We start from the raw sequence: 22,579 nt of genomic DNA, 5'->3' as shown, positions 1-22,579 counted from the left end.
GAAACAATTATGTGCTTCCAGCCATGGATTTAGATCTTAGATGAACTGAATCATCTTCTGGAAGTGTTTACTGTCAGGGCCCTGAGTGCACCAGTAAGCCTGAATTGCCCTTGCTAGCCTCACCTGGGATGTCCACCACGCTCCCTCTGGCATTGACCCATGAGCATCATTTGAGCTCAGGCTCAGGATCCTGGTCCTTGCCTGAGACATGTAGGCAAACATGTGTCCAGCCCCATTCCTTGACAGGTCTTCATTGCTACCCAGGCTTGTGGATTGACCTTACACTTGCCTTATCAGTTGGGAGTTGTCTCATGATCACTAGGCTGGTGACTGAACCTGCTACTGCCACAAGATCTGCTCTGCTTGCCTGGTTTGGATACTATGGGACTGTTTTCTTGATGTTGAGATGGTGATCCCTGCCTGTATTGTTGTCACCTTTGGCTCACAGTTTGTCTTCACTTGCAGGGTAGACCCACCCTTCCTACTTCCTTGCATTTCCTGTTCTTCAGTGATTGTATGTCTAAAATTTGAGAGGGATGAATTCAGGCCTAGGACCTCATGTAACTGTGCTGCTGAGTAACATCTTCGTAAACTGTTGAGAGACAACTGTGTTTCATTTTGGCAGATGATAATTGCTATTCACACCTGCATTATCTCTTATGAATCAATTTACCTAAACATGAATCTCTGAGAGTTTATGAAACTGCAGATCATTTAGAATGTTGTGTAACAACTTAACAAAAAAACCTGCTAGAAATATATTAGATCTTTCTCTTTGAGTTCCCAAAGAAGTCCATAGCTGTAGAAGATTCAAGAAAAACTATTCTGGAACAATTTAGTTGGGACCTCCAGTTCCCAGCTTCCATCAATTCCAATTTTCTACTCCATGTTATTCCCTGTATCTCCTTATTTCTTGGTCCAAGCTTCTCCCTGTCTAGCATCCAATCTGCTCCTAGTTTAGTCTGTATCTTCTATCCAGTGTTCTGGTTTAACGTACAGCTTTCTGTCAGACCATTCCTGTCTAATCTAATTTAATAGCTTTCTAAACGGAGAGAAATCAGTGTTTTTAAAGCAAGTCTTATTGCCTGGTTGTATCTTTGTTTCTGACCAGACATATTCTTATGTCTGGCCACAGTATGTTATATTGTTATGTATCACATCAAGAGCCATATTAGCAAGTATGTAGACAGTAGGTAGAGGGAAGTGATTATTCCCCTCTGTTTGGCACTTGTGACACTACATCTGGAGTACTGTGTACAATTGTGGGCCCCCCAGTACAGAAAAGACACTGACATATTGGGATTCAACAGAGGGCCGTCAAGGTTGGTAGAGAGCTGGAGCCCATGACATAGAAGGAGACCCTGAGAGAACTGCTTTTTTTCTACCTTTAGAAGACCAAGGGAGATTTTTTTTTTTTTTCTTTCTTCAGCTACCTAATGGAAAAGCATAGTGATGACAGAGCCAGACATTTTGCCGAGGTGGACAGTAGAAAGATGAGAGGCAATTGACATAAATTGAAAAATTCTGGGAAATTCTGAGTCACTGTACAGAAAACATTTTTCACCATGACGGTGATCAAGCATTGGAACAAGTTGCCAGAGAAGGCGTAGAATCTGTGTCCTTGGAAACTGTTAAAAGTCACGTAGAAGGCCTCGACGACATTAGAGAATATTAGAGAAGGCCTTGATGCTATCAGAGAACAAGGTGATATTTAGTGAGTATTACATCAGCTCACAGGAAGCAGCCCATGAAGAAACACATGAACAAAACTATAGAATTTTATTTTTATTTTTCTGCTTGTTGGTTTTTATCTTTTTCACTCAGTTGATTTCCTGGGGGTTGTTGTTAGGGGTTTTATATTTTATAAAAAAGATAGGCTGTTCCTTTTAAACAATAGCTTTTTTTAGTGTTTCATTAAATACCACCACTCACACTGTGATTATCCAAAACCAGATTTCAGAAACAGAGAAGAGTTTTTATAGTCAAAGCTGAAATTCAGGTTTACCTATGCTTAACTTGGCAGATTAATTACTTTAAAAAATGTATGACTTGGAATTTATACCTAAAATGCCAGAGAACAAAAAAGCAAGGGGTAAAAACAACTTTAATGACATGTAAGATAATGTAAAATTTAGGAACAAAAAACTGTTTTTTTCCCCCCATGACAATTTCAGGTGGTCATGACACAAGAAACTGAAGAAAAAACAAACACACAAAAAAAAAGCTTTATGTAGTTAGTGAAGCTGAAACACTTTCAGGATTTAATTTCAAGAGAGTATGTCAAAATTAGTCCCCACTTACTGGTAAACCTGAAAAATTGTCCTTGAATAATACTTTTGTGTTGTAAAAGTCTTTATATCTCACTCATGAGTAAATAAATTGCATCAGCATTTCTAGGAAGGTGATGATTGTGAACATTTAAATTCAACAGCAATTGAACCTGACCTTACTTTGGTAAATTAATGATAGTGATAATACGTAACTTTTATGGGAGCAGTTACCTGCTACAGTAACAGTAGACATTAATGTAATACTAGACTAAATGTGTGATCCCACTAACTCAGCTTTTATTCTCTGTTCTGAAATGTGAGATGTAATATATCTTCTTTGAGAACATGGTAGAAAGAAAGAAATCTTTGCTACTTCTACCACAAATGAGAGGTCTTTTCCTAAATTTCATTGACCGTCTCAGTTAACCACTACTAACTGATAATAATCAGACCACATTTTCATATCTTAATGCTTAAACTTGTCTTGTGCAGCTCACAATGAGACTGAAAAAAACAGTTTTTGGTTGCACCTTTGGTTGCATCTATTGGTCTCACTGACTATACAGTAAGACTACAAAAGAAGTAACCTCCGTTTTTAGCTCTCTTATCAAGGACTTGGAGAGTGTATGAATCCACAGTGGAAAGTGTGCTATTAAATGCATAAAATATTTAGAAATTCTGAATTTAATCCTGTGCTGATATAGAAAAAGTGCTGTGGAATACTTGACATTGGCAACAGTCAGTTTGTATTAGCCATTCCATGGTTCAAAAATATGTTTATTACCTGTAAGTAAGTGTCAGTTATTTCAATAGCATGGCACTGGCAATCCTTAGCTGTACGGAACATTTAAAGTAGAGATATGAAGGCAGAAAAAGGGTTTGCAGTTAATGAAACTGCATCTGCTTTATGTAAAACACCTTATTCATAATGTTCCAGGATGTATTCTCTTTTCAGTCCAGCTATTGTATCATGCTGCAACAGATATGTAAAGGTACACACACACACACACACAAACACACACACAAAGACATTTCAGCAAAAATCTGGGTTTTTTTCAGACCCATGTCCTGCCATTATCTGGTTACTCAGGTTAATATATCTTGGCAGAGAACAGAGGTGCTACTGCAAGGCTGCCATAGCCATGGAATCATCTAACTAACATATGACTGGTACTCTGCTCTGCAGTCTTTTTAGTGAGTGTGTTTGATGTTTGTCAAAAAGCATTCTTATTGGGAACTTTAGATGCCTTGTAGGTGTTTTAGTGCAGAGTACTCATCTGCTAAAAGGTTTTCAAAGTTTCGTTGAAACAAGAATAATATTTAACTTTTATTTTACTTATCTTTCTAGTAGATTTTATTCTACAGAAATTGTAAGCAGTTAATTCCCATGTTGAGTATGAGGTAGGAAGTAGCTATCAGCTAGACTTACGAAGTTTGCCAGATTTTTTCTTGTTTTGGGTTTGTTTTTTTTTTCTTTTCTGAATCTCCCTTACTGTAGCTGAAGTCTATTACTTCTACAGGCTATTTACAAGAGCCTTGGAAAACAATTTATCCCCCTCACCTTCACAACAACGTTTCAACTATTTGAAGACTATTATCATAACTCTTCTCCTTTGTAGAATAAGCAGATACAATGCTTCAATCTTTCTTCGTATTGTTTTATTACACTATTATCTCACACTCTCTGAAAGAGATAATATTCCTTTCCAGTTCTTCAATATACCAGGTTCTGAAAATGTCACAAAATTCTATGACTTCCTTTTTTCCCCCTAATTACTCATTTCCTTCTTCTATACATGCCACACTAACTTCAGTTCTTCCTGCTACTGCCAATCTTTACAGCCAAAATAAGTAAATCATAAATTAAGTGAATAAATAAAGAGGAAGGAAGTTCAGATTGGTGCTTGGCAGTCCAATATTCAGTCTGGCAGAGCTCTTCATCGCTTCTTTACAGTTCATTTTGGCTTATAAGTGTTGCACTTCAAACAAAATCTACAAATTACTTGACAGCATACAGTAGTGCAGAAGTCAAGGAGCTGTCTCACATTGGTGTGAAAGAAAGAATGTAATGTTACTCATGGAGTGGTAGACCTTGTTCTTCGTGGCTTAACATAGGCTATACTTAGCTGAACAGAGCTGCATCAATTCCTATGAGAATCTTATATCAGTAAGGTAATATTCAGCAGTAGGGAAGGTGACAAGAATCAATGCATTATGTTTGAAGCTTTACAAAGAGCAGTATTCTTATTCCTCTGATTCATCTCAAGCACTGAGGTAAATGAAATTATGAAGTTAAAATGTTTTTTAAGTTTATTTTTAAGACACTTTTGCAAAATTTAATTTCTTTAATTGTATTTATATATGTTTCATAGAGAATATGAAGTTGTAAACTTCATTCTGCAGCTCTGTTTTAGCAGGAATTATTATGTATGTCTTAAAGTCATTATGATAGGTATCTACGGGTAGGAACATGTATAAGATAAACCAGAAAATGGATACGAGAGCTTGGGTTTTTGCTGTATGCTGAAAGATATGTAAGTGGCCTGATATGTCCAGTTTGTGTTTTTCTATGCAACTTAAAGACTGTCCTATTTTCAAGTGAAGGAGACACCATGAGTGATGGAAAAGGAGTGGTGAGAGGCAATTAGCACCCTTTACTTCCTTTTCTATCAAGTTAAGTCATTATTTAACCTGCCAGCTACCATCTTCTTTTAACACTCAGGATATATGCGATAGTAATAGCAATTATAATGGTAATGCAATAGTAGCAGTACGTTGATTCGCTCACAGAAAAACGTGGTAAATTGCACAGTACACTCATCATACATATGTCAAAACTGCCAAATGTATGGCTAAATATGGATGTATTTAGTAGTTAAAAAAAAAAAAGAAGTTTTTAACACATGCTAAATTGATGTTACTTGACACAGTCCTGTGTGTTCAGGTTCCAGACAGTAAACTTGAGGCTGCACTCTACTTTTTCACAACCATTCATTCCTGTTATGATACTGCCACCTTTGACTATGTATTGGGTTTATGTGGCAAGGTTCTGGATGTTGGGGGGCTGCAGGGGTGGCCTCTGTGAGAAGACGGCAGGGCCTGCCAGAAGAGATACAGCTGATTCCAGCCAGCTCCACAACAGAGCTACAACTGTGAGGAGGAAGGAGCGGCAGAAAGGTGCTGTTATGGACTGACCACAACCACCCATTCTCCATCCTCCCTTGTGCTGCTGGGGGTAGACGTGGGGAGGCAGAGGAGTCAGGAAGGAAGGAGTGAAGTTGAGCCTGGGAAGAAAGGAGGATGTTTTTATTTTTGGCTTTGTTTCTCACCATCCAACTCTATTATTAACTGGCAATAAATTATTTAGTCTGTTTTGCCCGTGATGGTAATTGGTAACTGATCACCCTGCCTTTATTTTGACCCAAAAGATTTTCATCTTATTTCCTCCCCATCTCTCTCTTGACGAGGTGGGGTGAGAGAGCAGCTGGGTTGGGGTCTGTCAGCCAGCCAAATTTAACCCACCACACTGTAATAAATAATTAAAATAAATTTCATTTAATATTTATGCTTTTCAGAAATAGCTTTATTATTTTAAATTATTGTAATATGTATAATTATACAATTATCATTATATTAAATTAAATAATGTAACATTGTTCTGGCAAATTCTTATTGTGTTTTCTTACTCCCTTCACTATCTGCACCCTCTTCTAGCCTCTGGTTTATTATTTATTTATAAAGCCTTCATGTTTTTCTGTCTATATATGCTGAAGGGCTCTATATTGGGGGAAAAAGGTGTCATTTATATTTTATAATTTCTTGCCATTTGTTTCATAGAAAGTATGGATTTTTTGCTTGTATGTTTTCACTATTTATTTTTACACTAGAGTTTACAATTCTAGATATTGATTAGCTTTGAAATGTCTTAAATATTTACAAATTATTGTTCATACATTTCTGCTCATACTTTTTTCCTCTCAGATGATTCAGTTCATAGTTTTTAAATCCATAATGTTCACGTTTGTAATAGCTGGCCTTTTCCTTTTACCAAACCAAAACCAAGTGAGATCTATCACAGTGCTTTCCTATATTGGATAAAGGGCTTTCAGAGGAGAAAATATTTTCTGCAACTTAGAAATTCTGTAGATGTTTTGTATTTGCAATTTGAGTCTCACGGCACATCACAGATTTAAGCACTATGTGTTTTATTTTGCTCAGATACTGTAAACTACTATTTCAGGAACTGATCAATCTGTTCTCTAATGTGTTTTGGGGACTTACTGACATACGTAGTGGTAATGGACTCCAAACAGTAAAGCTTTCATTGACAAAGTGCACTCTCACTCACCTTACCCCAATTCAGTTTTACCTGCAAATGCTAGGCATAACATTCCTGATTTTAATATTCCAGTCATGAGAAGCTTCCTAACATATAGACCTATTTAGACACTTAAATAGGAATTTCCATTTATTTTGGTTTAGCATTCTTGTTTATGTACAGGCCGTTAAATAATTGTTGAAACACAAATTCTGGGTTTTAATAAGTGTCTCTTGTTATTAAGGAGAAAAAAACCCACAGCACTTCTGTTTTAGGTGAAAGCCATTATTCTGTTTCTATCCATAATAAAATTAAAAACTGAATTATAGAATGGGAAGAAAACTTCATATGCTCAATCTAAAGCTTTCCTTTCAGCTATTCTGTTCACAATTCTAGGGATCACTTGACAGCTGACTTCAGGACTAAGTCTTGCTGTTCAGCTACATCCTTCCTCAGTGATCAAAGAGGTGATGGGCATCTCAGTGACTTTAAACATCTCAGTGAGGACAAACTGAGATGTTCTTCACCTGAAGGATATGCCACAGCAATACACAAGAAGAATAAAAGAGCATTTCATACCAACTGTGATCTCAGGTTTTACATCTCTGGGATCTGAATCTGTCTCTTCTGAATTTGCTGATGCAGTGAACTATTTTGTATGCTTCTGATTGGTGCTCTTATTGATAGGCTAATTGAACAGACATGAACAACAATTTCAAGCCATTCAAGAAGGAATATCAAAACTACATCATACAAGATTTTTAAGAATGATGTCAATCTGTTGACATATGAGACATGAATGTTTTACTGTCACAACTATTTGTGAAGTCTGATTAAATGTTAAAATTCAGGGAAGTACTGGGCAATTACCTCCAAAGATTTTTTAAATATAAATTTATTTATTATTCTTCCACATCTTTGATAAGATTTATTTCATGAAAGTTTCTATATCTGAAAATTAGATATCTCAGTCTAAGACAGGCTTTCATGGTAGAATAGAGTAGTAGATGCTTCAAAGGAAATTGGACTGAAATTTCTTAGATAGCTATTGTAGATGTCTACATGTGGTCAGATGAATCCCATACAGCATGTGTAAACAAAATTTAGTCAAGCTGAGTGAAGAAAGGTGGAATTCAAGCTATATAGAATCAATTTCTGTTTCATTTAACAGCTTTTATTTCAAATTATATTGTGTCAATATTTATGTATCTTAAAACAGGTGGGACAGAATTAATTTCATTTAACTTTTCAGAGGAAATTCATCACATCCTAAGATGGATATGTAACACACAGGATTAATAAGCATCTAAAATTTATGAATTAGTCATAGACTTTACAGACACCTAACAGATTAGGTGCCTAACTCTTCCTTGCAACTGCTAGTCATTTGGGGAATTTTTTAAAAATATAATATTTATTCATATTTATAAAATATTTGTCAAGTGTAGATTAGTAAATCGGCATCATTATGAAAAATGGACAAAATAAGGATATTGTCTTCCATATTTGCCAAAAAATAAAATATCTCTAAAAGTGTTTCAGCTCTATGCACAGCTAAAGGTTTCATTCACCTCTAATTGACACATATTTTGTGCTGATTGACAACTGAAAAAAACTAAAGTAGAATTAAAAAACTTTGTTTCTCTTACGTTCTTTCATAATAGCCGTTCTTCAGTGGCTTTTCTTTAATCATTATAGTTTGTAACAAAAGGCGGGAATAATAAAATGTCAAGCAAAATATTATTTTTGTTATTATTACTGTTAAATGTTAGGAGATATTATTACATTTCATAAGAAATGTTCAGTTTAATGTATGGTGATTGGCAAGTATTAACTGTAACATTGCTGTAGTCACTGAAAAGAAATTAGAATGTGATTCAAATAGAGATATTTTGCTACACTAATTTTTCTATGGCTTTACTCATGTTTGCAAAAGTTATTATCATCATATTTGTAAATTATTATATTTTATGTATTTTAATCATCATACATTATTTATTGAGGCAACTGTCAAGATTAACACGTTTAGAATGTCACCTTCAAGGTGCTGTTGGTTTTGGCTAGAGGTAGCTGTTGTGACAGCAAGGGAAGACTGCTAGGAGCTTCCCACCAGTCCTTTTTTGCGTTTATCAGATTTTCTTTCTTATACTTTTTAATCTGCTTTGGTGCCTGAATGAAAAAAGAGGTCAAGATTAACCCATAAGTAGGATTTTCAGAAGTAAGTAATAATATCAGGCAGTGATTCTGTTTTGGGGTATCTTATTTGGCATACATTGTAGAGGTTTGATTTTTTGTAGTGGGTTGCTTTTTAAATTTTGAAAATCAGTAATCATTAAAGTGTCTTAAGTGGTGGTACTACAAACTAAGGTGAGCAAAATATCAATATGCTTGAACGCCTTAGCCATCTTCTTGGTCCTCAAGATCTTCAGAACAATTCTCACAAGTATGCATCAGCAATGAAATCCAAATTCAAACATACATCAGAGGGCTAAAATTGTGCAGCTTCCCAAACTGCCACAAAAACAAGCTTTCTAAACTAGGACTAACCTTAAAATAAGATTTACTTGAGCACGTTTATCTCCTAAGCATGTAATAGTGCTTTCTAGAATACAATTGTTAGATTGTATTAACAGTGACGCAGCCTAAAACCTCCTTCAGAATTTCTAGTCAAAAACTTGGACAACTTAGGTATTTCATATACCTCACAGTAAAAAAGCTAAGGGAAATGCAAACAGCTTGAATACAACCAATTATTTTAAATAGCATAAATTAAACATGTGGAGAACAGGAAAGAATTCATCAAGAAAAATATGAGGAATGGAGAGTAATTTTGAAGAATTTCAAATCTTTGCACAGTAGATACACACACACACGTATTTGTGTATACATAATTCCAGAATCATTCTGACTGAAACGTATATACTTCGCATATATTATAAACATGAAAGTCATTGTTTCAGGAAAACAAGTTTTTTAAAATATGTCAAATAATCTATATTGTCTGTGTTTTCTTACCTTTATGTTTCCTCATTTTATGTTTGTTTGAAGTCACATAGATAATTGAATGATTTCTGAAGAAATAAAAATGATTTAACATCAACATTTTCCTAGAATAAAAAATATTCCTTCTACCAAGTTTGACTTGAAAAACTCATTCTGGCAATTAATGTAGAATTTATATACTTTGGTTTTAAAAATAATAATATTTTTTTCTTTTTCATGCTTTAAGACATATGTGAATCAAATGTTTCTAGGAAACATGTATGTATATATATGAAACATACATATATGTATATATGAACTACAAATATGTATGCATTATGTATTTTACATATAGGTAATATTATGGGGGTTTTGGAGGGGGGTTGTTAGGGGTTTTTTTTTTTGGTTCGTGATCAATTTTACATAATCAAAAATCTATTACAAGGGATTTGAATAACAGCAATAATAATAGCAATAATAATGAAGGGTAGGACACTGAAATTCTTCCTTTCCACCCTCCATTTTTTGTTAATGAATAAAACAAATAAATAGAAGAAGCTGTGCATGTTTCTGGTATGCTGGGTGCAAATCCATATTCTGCTCTAAATAAATGAAGACAGCAGCTTTCCGAAAAATGCAGAACTGGGTTTATAAAGTTTAAAGGTAGTTAATTTTATAAATGACATACTAAATAACTGATGTGTGTCATTATTGTAAGACTTCAACCCTACAGTGATTTATGCTTTTTGTTTCTGTAAAGGGATCTTTCCTTATCTCCTTCAACAATGAAAGCAGATGCCAAATCTGGAATGTATTTCTCATCAATGTCATGTGGCTTTATGACTTCCTGGTTGATCTCTTTCATGATCTTGTAGCTGATTCCACTTTTGGTAGTGGTTATTGAAATGTGTGTAGGGCTAGTTCAAGATCAAGCTTTTGGACTGGCATTTTACAATCACATTCCCATTTGAATTGCCATTGGCTCCAAAGACACTAATTTGTGTATCAAAGATCCTAGAACTCTGCATATTGCTTGAAAGACATTTTAAAACTTATTCACTTTCAAATGCTAGTATTCTACTACACATCGAAATAAAGCACACCTCATAAACGTGAGGTATCATGCTGAAATTTCCTGTATACAAATGATTGTAAGTGGAATCGATGCATTAAAATGGTGTGATGTTTTAGGTAGAAGTGCTTCCTCATGTTTTATGCAACTTTTCTATGTTATCACAGAAACAGATGTCTCAAAGGTACGCATAAATGTATCCAAATAAAGATCAGGATTAATTTGCTTTGGCTTTACACATTGTCATTGGCAGAATATCCACCTGATATTTTTGTAAATTCAGAGGTTAAAAATATTCTTATTTAGAGTAGGGGTTTTTTTCAGTGGAAGCTCTTAATAATCAGTACGAGTAGACTACACACAGAATAGAAAGAACTACCCTCATCTTCTCATACATCTGCTCCCTGTTTTTTATTGGAGCTGGGTAAATACTGGATTTCTCAGGTCATCAGTGAGATTAAATAAATTGGAAAAATAAACAGTTCAGAAGAATAATATATAAATATATAAAGACTGACTTAAAAATAGGCAAAAAGCAAACTATCTATAGTTGACCATAAAAGATCTCAGATCTGAGATTCCTTCTCTTTCAGTTGAAAGAAAAAGGAAAACATTCACTTCCATCATTTAAAATGCTCTGAAATATGCAGACCAAAGAATCGTTGATAGGAAGCAAGAAAGGAGGGACTTCAACATGCATCATGTATATTATAAATAAATAGAATAAACATTGCAGGACTTTAAAGCTCTCAAAATCTATCCTGGATCAGTGTAACTGTCTAACAAAGCCTAGCATGTTATCAAAAAGCCCCTATGTTCTGGAATATAAAATAAACAAAAAATATAGAAATTTCTTGCTTGCTTCATCTTTCTTTAGGCCTTAGGGAAAATGCTGGCTTATCATGACCTGAATATCTACAGCCTACCTCACTAAAAGTTTTCTGAAATTTATGTAGAGAGATATTATAGAGAATTTAAAGTTATGACTAGAATGATGCTATAAAAGAATATTCTTTCACCTTTCTATGGTTCTTATTTCTGCCTACACTTTCCCAAACCAGAGTTCCTGTGTAGTTTAAGCTGTTTTCCAAAGTGTGATCTGGAGGATTTCCAGGAAGGAAATCTAAGCAAACAAACTAGAAGAAGCCATTCTTTAATCCGTTCATCAATAGGAAAATGATACGAGCTCATTACTGTAACTATCCTCAGACCACAGGGCTCAGGCACATACTCCTGTTTTATCTGAGTGAATAACAAGTTCTAGGCCGTCATAAAAGTACAGGTTTCCTTTATTGTCCAGTAAAGTTTTACAGCTTTGTTATTCAACACTCTGCAGTGATTCCCTTGCTCATTTCCATTTTCTACTCCACTCAAGGCCTCTCTGCCCTTTTAATTTCTCATGCTCTTTTTAGGTAAATTCAGAAGTATTTTAGCTTTTTCTTCCTCATATTCACTACATCTTCAATGTTCACCTTGATCCTTCAGCCTTGGCAAGTTTCTCTTTCCTCCACTGATTCACACGTCAATTATTGCTCCTATCCATGTTGTTTCTTATCATAAGACACTTGACCATGCTGAGTAACCAAATCATTTAAAGAAATATTATTTTTTGAAAAAAACAGAAAATATGACACATAACTACTCTCATTGAGTCAGTATTGTGACTTTTTTCTGAAGAATTATAGGATTACATGCAAAGAAAAGGTGTTTTTCAGAAGTTCATCTCCCATTAAAAAAAATAAATTATTTTTGCTAAAAACCAGAAAGATCCTTAATATTTTTCACATTAAAAAAAACCCAAAACACAATTGAATTCTTGTTCTCATAAACCAGCTTTAAATTAAAGAATTAAATTGTGGATTATATGACTGTAATCAATTTTTTTTTAAATTACTTTAATTAGATTTTTACCAACTGTAATGCAAATTACAATCTGAATGATGAGTGCATACCTGCATTTTTGCATTAATCACATAATGGAAAGTACAAAAGTGATTAGTTTTGCACACTGAGAGCAACATTTAGTTAATTAATATACTGGAAGTATTACTTCTGTATAAGTTAATTCATTCTGTCTATCGCAGATAACTTAATTTCTTCAAAGCTGATGATTGTTAAAAAAATAATCTTTTACTTTTTCAACAGAAATTTTAAACATTAATAGATTTTGACTTGACTGCCTTATCTTGAGAACCATAAGTTGTTAAGAGGATTGCTAAAGAATAAGACTATGCTTGGGTCAATCCTTCCTCAATGAAAAAACTATCACAATACCATATTTGCATTCTCAGAGTAAGGTAAAATGGAGAGTCAGTGGTTTTTATTAGGCTAACTCTTGTATTTGGGGAAAAAAAATCAGGCTTACAAGCCATTCTTTAAATTTGTACCATACACTCAACTGTATAGTAACTGCTGACTTTATATTTTATGACTATATGTTTTCAAGAATCTCCAGGAAGACATCTGGCCAGTTTAAATTTGGTGGTCAGTTTCTGGGAATCTTCAAGTGCACCCACTGCTGTCCATTGACTACTTACAAAACTTACGCACCTTCTTCAGAGGATTGCTTCATCACATGCTAAAGATGTAGATGCAAGTTTGGCAGCTAAGTTGGCTAAAATAGTTCCAGCGTTACAATTTTAAGTTTTATGTCTTTAAAAGCACAATTTCTACAGCAATTTTAGGCTGATACAGTGATTTTAAAGCTTGGGAAAAGATAAAATCTAATTATTATAGCTGTGTGATTAAAGCAATGTGGAGCTTGGAACCATGACTGATAAGGAATTAGATTTAGGCTAAGATGTCTGGAGTCCATCAAAAGACTGTGGACAGCTACATAGAGGGTGCTATACAGAAAATGATATGCAGAATGTGAAATTCCCAAATATAACATTTTGAGATATGAAGTCTGTGTTGAACATATGGTTCCCATGATTAAAGTTTCACTGCATTTTTAGTGTTTAGATTATATACTTGGTCTACTGGGTCTGGCTGGGATGGAGTTAATTTTCTTCATAACAGCCCGTATGGTGCTGTGTTTTGGATTTGTAACTAAAACAGTGTTGATAGCACACCAATGTTTCAGGAACTGCTGCACAGTGTTGGCACAGTATCCAGGTCTTCTCACTCTGCCACCCTCCTGTGAGTAGGCTGGAGATGCAGAAGAAGCTGGGAGGGGATACAACTGCAACAGCTGACCTCCACTGACCAAAAGGATATTCCATACCGTATGACATCGTGATCAGCAATAAAATGTTGGGGAAAGGAGGAGTAAGGTAGGACATTCACAGTTATGGCATATGTTTTCCCAAGTAACTGTTGCATGTGCTGAAGTCTGGCTTTTCAGGAAGTGTCTGGACATTTGCTTGCCAATGGGAAGTAGTAAATGAATTCCTTGTTTTCCTTTGCTTGTGCATGCATCTTTACTTCCCTTCTTAAACTGTCTCAATATCAACCCACAAGTTTTTCTCGGTTTTGCCCTTCCAATTCTCTCCCTGATCCTGCTGAGGGGAGTAAGCAAGTGATGGGATAGGGGTTTAGCTGCCAGCTGAGGTCAACGCACAATACTTGGTTAGAAGACGCAGGGCAGATGCAGTAAAAGAATTTGTAAAATAATGTATATTATTTAAAAAGAGAGCAATATCTTGGATTCTGTGAACCCAGTTTTCTGTGCAGCCAGTCACACTAGGTGCTGTCTGATCTCCACTATCCAGTGTTTCATTTGCTACCTACAATGCTGCCTTGGAAAAAATAATCTGGATGGCAAATCACCGTTAAGCCAATCAGTGTGGTTGAACAGAGCTGGGTAGCTCTGCTCATGGGAAGAGGTAACATTAGAGACAGTCTTTGTGTCAATCAGCTGTAGACAGAGGATGAGCTGCTATGCCCCTGCATGCCTGTAAAGAGTCAGGATCCATGCAGTGCCTGGCTGCTAGTTCTGGTACATGATATAGTACCACCCAGGGAAAAATGGGAGAGCAGACACTGGGAAAAGTAACCAGTACCAATGAAGAGATTTTTTGTTCTGGTTTGAGTTTTTTTGTTATATGTGGTATTTTCTGATTACTTTGTCACCTTTCAATGACCAGAACCTGATTTGAAAAATCAATCCATTTGAAGATTACTTTGGCCAACAGTTACAAAATTTGTTCCTCTTTTACACCTCAAATAAAGAATATATAAGCTTGTATAAATACGTGTACATTTCTTAGTGATCCCATGAGAAAAGTATCTAGAACTTAAAGCAGCTGACAACACAAAAATAAACATGCATAATTTCATGGAAACTGTAAACCAGTTAGAATTTCAGATTAGCAGCAATTTCTGCTTTACCTCAGAAGGAATCAATAGGTGACACTCATAACAGGATATTTTTTTTTTTTCTCCAGAAAAACAGACTGCTCATTGGAAGAGTACAACACGATTATTACCTTCATGCACTTGCAGTTACTACCTTTGCTTTTCCTCAGGTAAAAAAGGATGGAAGAGAGCAGAAAGGTTTTGCTGAAAGTCAAGAAACTCATTATACCACTTGTGGAACAGAGCTTTCAATTGGTTTTCCACTTGCACAATGCCAGCCCTGAATCTGTTGGGTTAGAGTATAGCCAGGACCTAGGAAGCCATGCAACATTCAGTTGAAGAGAACCCCAAGGGTTTCATACCTTGTCATCCAAAAATATTGGAGGAATGGAGAAATCAAATTTATTTTTATTTTAACAAAAGTAACACAGCTAGAGAACTCCTTTAAAATTAATTAAAACATTTTATGTACTGAGAAAGAAAAAAGGTACTACTTACATACTGATACAAGAAAAGCAGACAAGGAGGCACATAATTTTTGAGTGATACCAGATTTAGCATAACACTAACTTCTCATTAATGCTGACATTTAAAAGATTTTTTTCCATAAGTCTTCTTCATGAAGTACTAACAAATACATGAGTACTGAAAGATAGTTTTTTACATATGATACAAAACATCCAGAATACTGACTTTGGAAGGTAAAATAGATAAGGCAAGAAAAACTGGCAGTGCAGAGTCCTTTTTTCCCTACACTTTATTTTAGGTACTCTAAGTCAACACAAAAATCCCACAACTTCTAAATAGCAGGGTTTTTTGAACTCTGTGTCTGTCATTAATGAATTTGTTTATTCATGTACAAGTTTCACAAATGGTAGTGCAAAAGTTAATTTATACAAAATGTATTTATTTTTTCTATAATCACTCTATCACTTTCAAATTATTAAGTCAAAAGTCTCTTCAGTGAGTCACAAGAAATCACATATTTTAGCAAACAGTATTTTTTAATGTCCTCCCCCAATCAATAAATCTAAAACATACTCCACATCCTTCCAACATATTTTTAGCTGATAACCTAGAATATCTGAGGGAATACTTGCAATTAATAATTATTTTTTTTTTTAATTAGAAATCAAGAATGTTTTATAAACATGTTACAAGTAAAGGGTTTAAATTTAATTTTAAGTAATTAATTTTAAAATGGTTTAATCTGGGAATAGCTGCTGTTATAGCCTGTCTTATTCTGTCAACATAAAATGACAACTGAATGCACTATTAAAAAAGGCTATATGTTTTATAGGAATTTTCAATTCTAAATTTTTCTGTTTATTTCCTGTGTTAATAATCAGCTAATTTTAACAGATTATTGTGTAAAATACAGATCTCTAAATATGCTTCCTGGATTGATAACCTAGTTTTCTGAAACTGTTAGGTTTAGACTTTTATTATGACCAGCATTTTTTCATAACTTGTATAGAACAAATACAGTTTAGAAGCCCGCGGCAGGGGGAAGGAAGGAGGGAAGGAGGGAAGGAGGGAAGGAAGGAAGGAAGGAAGGAAGGAAGGAAGGAAGGAAGAAAGGAAGGAAGGAAGGAAAAGAAATACTATCTAAATATCTTCTTTTGTTTTGTAAGAAACTATTGGGAAAGCATGATACAGTGAGAAAGAGTAACCAGCATTGTGAAATATACCAGTTTTTCAGAGATTTTGGAGATAAAAGAAATAAATCTCTAGTTGTAAAGATATAGAGATTTGGTGGAAAACTAGTGTCTGTTTTTATTATATTTCTTCACTCTCTAAAATTACTCAAGTCAAGGCTAGGGAAGCTGGGAATGTATACATGCAAAACTTGGAGGAAAGGGGCCTTTTGGCAGCAGTGAACTTTTGGCACAATAGACTACTTGAACCCAGAGATCCGGAGCCCCATGAGTTAGCTTTAGGTGCTTAACTGAGATTCCTCAGCTCAGTGGATGAACACCTTAGTCTTCCTCTATAGTCAAATGAGAAAGATGAGTACATCCAAAAATCAGTTGAGTCACTGATTGTAGAGGGAACAGTGCCTAAAAATAGGTCAGATGAACCACACTGACACAGGTAGCAAATAGGGTATAGGGCAATCCAATACTGGATACCTCTGGGACCACTCCATAGGCACTTCCCATATTCATATATGTAGGCAAACCCTTATACTATTAGCATTTCCTGAACATTTATGTTTCTTTGTCAGCTGCTTTTTTCTTTCCAGCATGGAGTGGATCACATCAGTTAGGGAAACTTCTGGATACACAACACATTGAGAGTCACAACTTTTTTCTCCAGTGCTGATACTGGAGTCAGCTGTATGTTGCTGACTATTCAAACAATTTGGCAGGGTGTGCTTCTAATCATCATTAACAATGGTTAAAATCAGGTATCTTGAAATGTGACAGACAGCGAATAACATTGGCAAGTTTTCTCAGTAATGAGAAGAAACTGAGAAGATGCAACATAAAGCATGTAACATTTTTTTTCTGCGGGAGCTAGAAAAAAATTCATAATTTTAGAAAACTAGTCCCTCATTATTTCATAAATTCAAAGGTAACATATCAAACATATCATATGAAAACAAACAAACAAACAAACAAACAAAAAGAGACAGCATCAAGAAAGAAGCTTCATTTTCTGGTCAGGCCTCATTGAGAGGGTTTCTCAGGAATACTTTTCATGACTGTGAAGCTTCCAAGAAAAATACCGTTTCAAAAATTGAAATCTATGAGGCAGTGACCTCAATTTCTTTTCTCCATTTTTTTTCTCTTTATCTATTCTATGGAAAGATAGAAGACAGAGAGGACAACTCTTAATAGAGAAGTCAGGACCTTAGGAAGATGCCCGACTTACTTAGACAAAACTTTTCCTAGTGAAAACAGTGAGCACTCTGTTTAAATGGTTTTTTATCCTAAAATACAAAAGTAATTTATTTAATTAGGACATTAAATTATAAAAATCTTTGCTATAAATTGGCCTTCACAAGATAGAGAACATAGAATTTTTTTAAAAATTAAATATGTACAGTTCATTACATTTAATTTACTGCTAGAATAATTTTTCTTAATGCAGAAACCAAATTACTGCAAATAGGCCAGAGCTGTATTCCCCTCATTCCTAGCTGAGATAGGCATAGAATGCTTTGCCTTTGTTGTCTTTCTGACAGTATCTAAAAAACCATACTAGAATGACAAAGAGATTTGATCAGAAAATTATTAACAATTTTTCTCTTGTTTGATCATGATTTCTTGTTACATTCGTTCTATCTGCAATTTTCTACCTGTCAGGACTTGTCTGTCAATTAATATGATGGAAAGCCCAGTATTTGGTCAGATAAAGCAGTATGTATTTAAATACAAAGACAAGGTAATAAGTTTAAAGGAATGTGTGTGACATTATTCGGGAACGTTTCCAGTTAAAGAAAAGGTCTTCCCTGTAAAATTCTGAGATTTAAAGTTTTCTTCTTGTATCTCGGAAGGAATGAATACTTTTTTTCAGTCTTTGTTACTGTTTTACGTATTAAAAACAATGAAAAATATAGATCTATATATGACAATTTGTAGATAAAGGTTTCCATTTTTGCACTGACTATTCAGAACAAAGATTTGAACCTTTGTCTTCCATGTCTCATGTAAATTGCCTAATGCTAGAGTCCTTTCTGATGTCCATTAATACATAATTTAATAGAATTTTCTTGTTTTACAGTGACACTATCATATTCCTCTGTGACACAGACATGAAATGACAGATCTTTTAAAATGCAAAATATAGCTTGAATATAAAAGTTAAGCTCTGTTCTTTCTGGTTCAAGCATTATCACTGGTGATAAAGATTTCACATTTGGAACTGTAATAATTGTGTTGATGATACATGAACCAAAAAAGAAACCCTGCTCTCATTCACTTATATATTGGTTCTACAATGCCAATAGAAGCAAAGAAGTAATGAAAATTCATTTTTGCCGCCACAGAAAGCATATGAGATTTAAATTTAACAGAGTGCAGTAATGTTGACTAAGAAGATTTCAATTTTACAAATATCCTTCTCTGTCCATAACTGGTCTTTAAAATATATCCAAAGGGAAATTCCATTATCTGTTCAAAAATAAGAGCAGAACTGTGAAAAGTTACAGGGAGAGTCTCAAGGTTATACACTCTACCAAAAATTAACTTCTCCGTTAAGCTTTCACAGATTTTCTAATAAAAGTTTCTAATGCTACAGCTAGTATTTATTTCATTCTGTTGGCAGTATACCATATAGAGCAATATGAATGTTATTTTAAGAGCCATCTCTTCGCAAGGTTCACTATCTGTTGAATCTTTATGAACTACTTTGTGTTTCCACATACATGGAAACCAACAATAAATAAACTGGTTTTCTAGCTCTGAATAAATTTTCTTTCCTGTTGGATATAAACCTCACAACTTCTGACTACATGTCCTAATTTCCTACAACACACGTTAACTAGGAGATCATCGATTTTACTCAGAAGCATCAAAATATGTTCTCCCTCAAGCACTGGAAGAAGTTGTCACTTGTCCTTCAAATACTTTATGACTACTCATTCATTTTCAGAGAAGTTTCTCCTTTCCAGGTGGAAACTAAAAGGAAACATAACCTTTATCAAGTCCAAGATTTTTATTTTTTCTTTGCACAATGATTTTCTACTCTGAAATCACATATCAACAGATAATTTTCCCCAAATAAGGGTGTAGAAAGGGAAAAGTAGATGCAGATATTAGGTTTGGGAAATCTTTGACCTGGTCCTTTTTTCCTATGATAATGCAAAACATAAAACTTCAAGCCATCTCTCTTACAAGAAAAAAAAAGTTAATATTTATTACATAACTAACATTCTGAAGACAAACATTCCTACTGAATGTCAGTATGTTCTTTGTGTTATTTTGTTTTTAATGGAAGGCTATCTATAAAAAATATTAATATCCTCTTTCCATTTCTCTTATGATTAATTACTTACACTAGTAAAATATTTTCTTTTGGTTATTTATTTTTCACATTTCAGTTTTGGGCCACTATATCTTATTTTTCATTTGTTTTTTAAACTGAACTTATACCTCTTCATCTTTTAAGTTAGATCTCCAAGGCCTGTGAAGACTACCACAAAGACAGTCAGACTAGGTAAGCATATCTTCCCAGATGGTTTTTAAACCCTAAGATTAATTTGATATGTTCTTTGAAATCTTTGCAACTTTTAAATTAATTTTATTTTCTTTTTAGGAATACTGATAACAGCATTTTATTAATAGTCTCACCAACAATACCTTCAAAGATGATATCATCTTCATACTCTTATCTAAAACTCAGTTTTAAATATTTCCAAATTAATTTTTGTTTGTTACACACAAAATATTATTAATGTCTTTGATGGAATCACTATAGAGGATAATTGTATGTTCCACCCATCTCCACACCTCTAGTGATACAAGATGAACTTAATACACCAGGAAATATTTACAACCAAAGGAAGAAAGAAGTCACACCAACAAGTAAGTGATGCCCTAGAGGTTTATGGAGCGTATCTAAATTGATCAAATAATTAAAGAAAATCAACAAGCTTTTGACACAAAAGGATGGCTTTCTCATGCTCAATTTTACTCTAGAATGCTTACAGTTGAGAATTTTCAATTTAGTCTTTTGCTTCTTTGTTTAAAATTTTTTTGTAACAGCAAATATAATAATTATTATGTTTTAGCTTATATCATCTTGAAGCAAAATATTTCTGATAGTTGAGCTGAATGAAAATATTTTGGTTTATATTAACTAAACATTAATATGAGTTTCTGTGGGTTGATACTATGACTGAAAAATTATCATCCAGGGTACACAAGCCTCTATTGTCTTTCATAGGATGGACTCCTCACTCAGGCATCACGTATAAAGCACTGTGTGTTATATTCTGCTTGAATTTTTAGGGTTTATTTTGTTTTTTTTTTTTTGACCTTAGACTCAATGAATTCGGTAGCTAAACTACAAGACTCGTGGAGTACTAGAGCAACTAAAGTGAACAGATTTATACAGCAGAGGCTAAACAAATTAATTCTGACTTGCTTTGTTGACTCGAATGAATTATCTTGATATTCTATGAAAGTATAGGATTTTTTATTGTCATTCTGACAACTTTAAGTGTTCATTACTCTGTGTTTTTTTCTTTCATATGCATTCTTCATGCTTCATTTATCTGTAATAACCTCATAAGATGTTCTTCTCCTCTCTTTCTTATTTCCAGATAACTTTTTGGACCAGTTTGTGGCTGAAGTGGGTTGGAAATGGTATTAAGATGCAGTTTCAGATTGTCACTGTGGAATATCAAAACAAATCTATCAACATGTGAGAAAAAAAAATTTCTATACAGACTTAGATGGAAAGTAATAACATCTTTTTTTTTAATCTTTCTCTATGAAATCCAAGTGAATATGCCGTAAACATTTTTTTTCTTTATGATGAGCAATAGGGTATGCCTTTTTTCATCTTGATGTGTCCTAGAAAGCTGTTTGCTAACACTTTTACATCCATACTACAATGGCCTTTAAAACTTAAGGATTTAAAGATAGTTATCGGGTGGGGGGGGGGGGGGGGGGAAGAAGCCTACCTGTGACTAAATATAACATTTTATAAGAAACTGGGAAAATCCTGTTATTACACTTTGACTTTTGTGTAGCATATTATTTTAGTATGCTAAATGAGCTTGGGAGTGTTCCAATTTATAGATGGCAGTTCCTTAATTACCTCTAAGTAGTCTATTAATGAAAAAAATGAAAGTTCTTTTAGTCTCATTAAAAAGATCTTTTGTCATTTTTCTATTCTACTTTAATTACTCTTCAGAATATTTGAGCTTTCTAAGGGAACTAATCACTTTACTTTCTAAAAAGGGGAATCATATCTTATCAGTCTGTTAGAATTCCTGGAACCTGTCAACAAAATACTAGGTAAAGGCAAAACAGGCAACATAATTTATGTAGACTTCCAAAAAGCTTTTGACAAGGTGCCACACAAGAAACTAATACAGAAAATGAATAATCATAGATGAAGGTTACAAAATTTTCTCACATGTCAAAAACTGTATAGAATACCTAAAGCAAAAATAGATAATAATTTTTCAGTATAACAAAAGATTAATAATAAGGTATTTTGAGATTATAACCTAGTTTCACGTAGTTATATATTTTCATCAATGATCTAGAAATGAAGTTAATGGTGAGGCAAGAAAATTTCCAGAAAAAAGATTTTTTAAATTGATCAGTTCTAGACAGATTGAAAAAGTTCAAAAGGTCAAGGAGATATTACTGCAAAATACTGTGTTTTGAAGGAAATGCTAGAGTTGCTAACATATTTTCTAGGGAAATAGATTAGGATATGTAAAAATATATTAACTTACTTTATGAGAATTAATATATATTTGTATTTGGAGTGTGTCTTTTCTCAGTCTTGATTTGCAGAATTGAAGAGGCAATCAATCTAAACAGCAAATTAAAAACTAGTTACAAGTAGTGCCTTTCAAAAAAATCAAATAATTTGTAAATTGTTATGAGATATATCTCAAAGACTTACCCAACTTCAATGATAATTTTTATGTGGTTACTAAAGTTTGATTTT

The sequence above is a fragment of the Gymnogyps californianus genome, chromosome 1 (genome assembly GCF_018139145.2).
Source record: "Gymnogyps californianus isolate 813 chromosome 1, ASM1813914v2, whole genome shotgun sequence".
Taxonomy (NCBI): domain Eukaryota; kingdom Metazoa; phylum Chordata; class Aves; order Accipitriformes; family Cathartidae; genus Gymnogyps; species Gymnogyps californianus.
Note: the sequence above shows the minus strand (reverse complement) of the source record.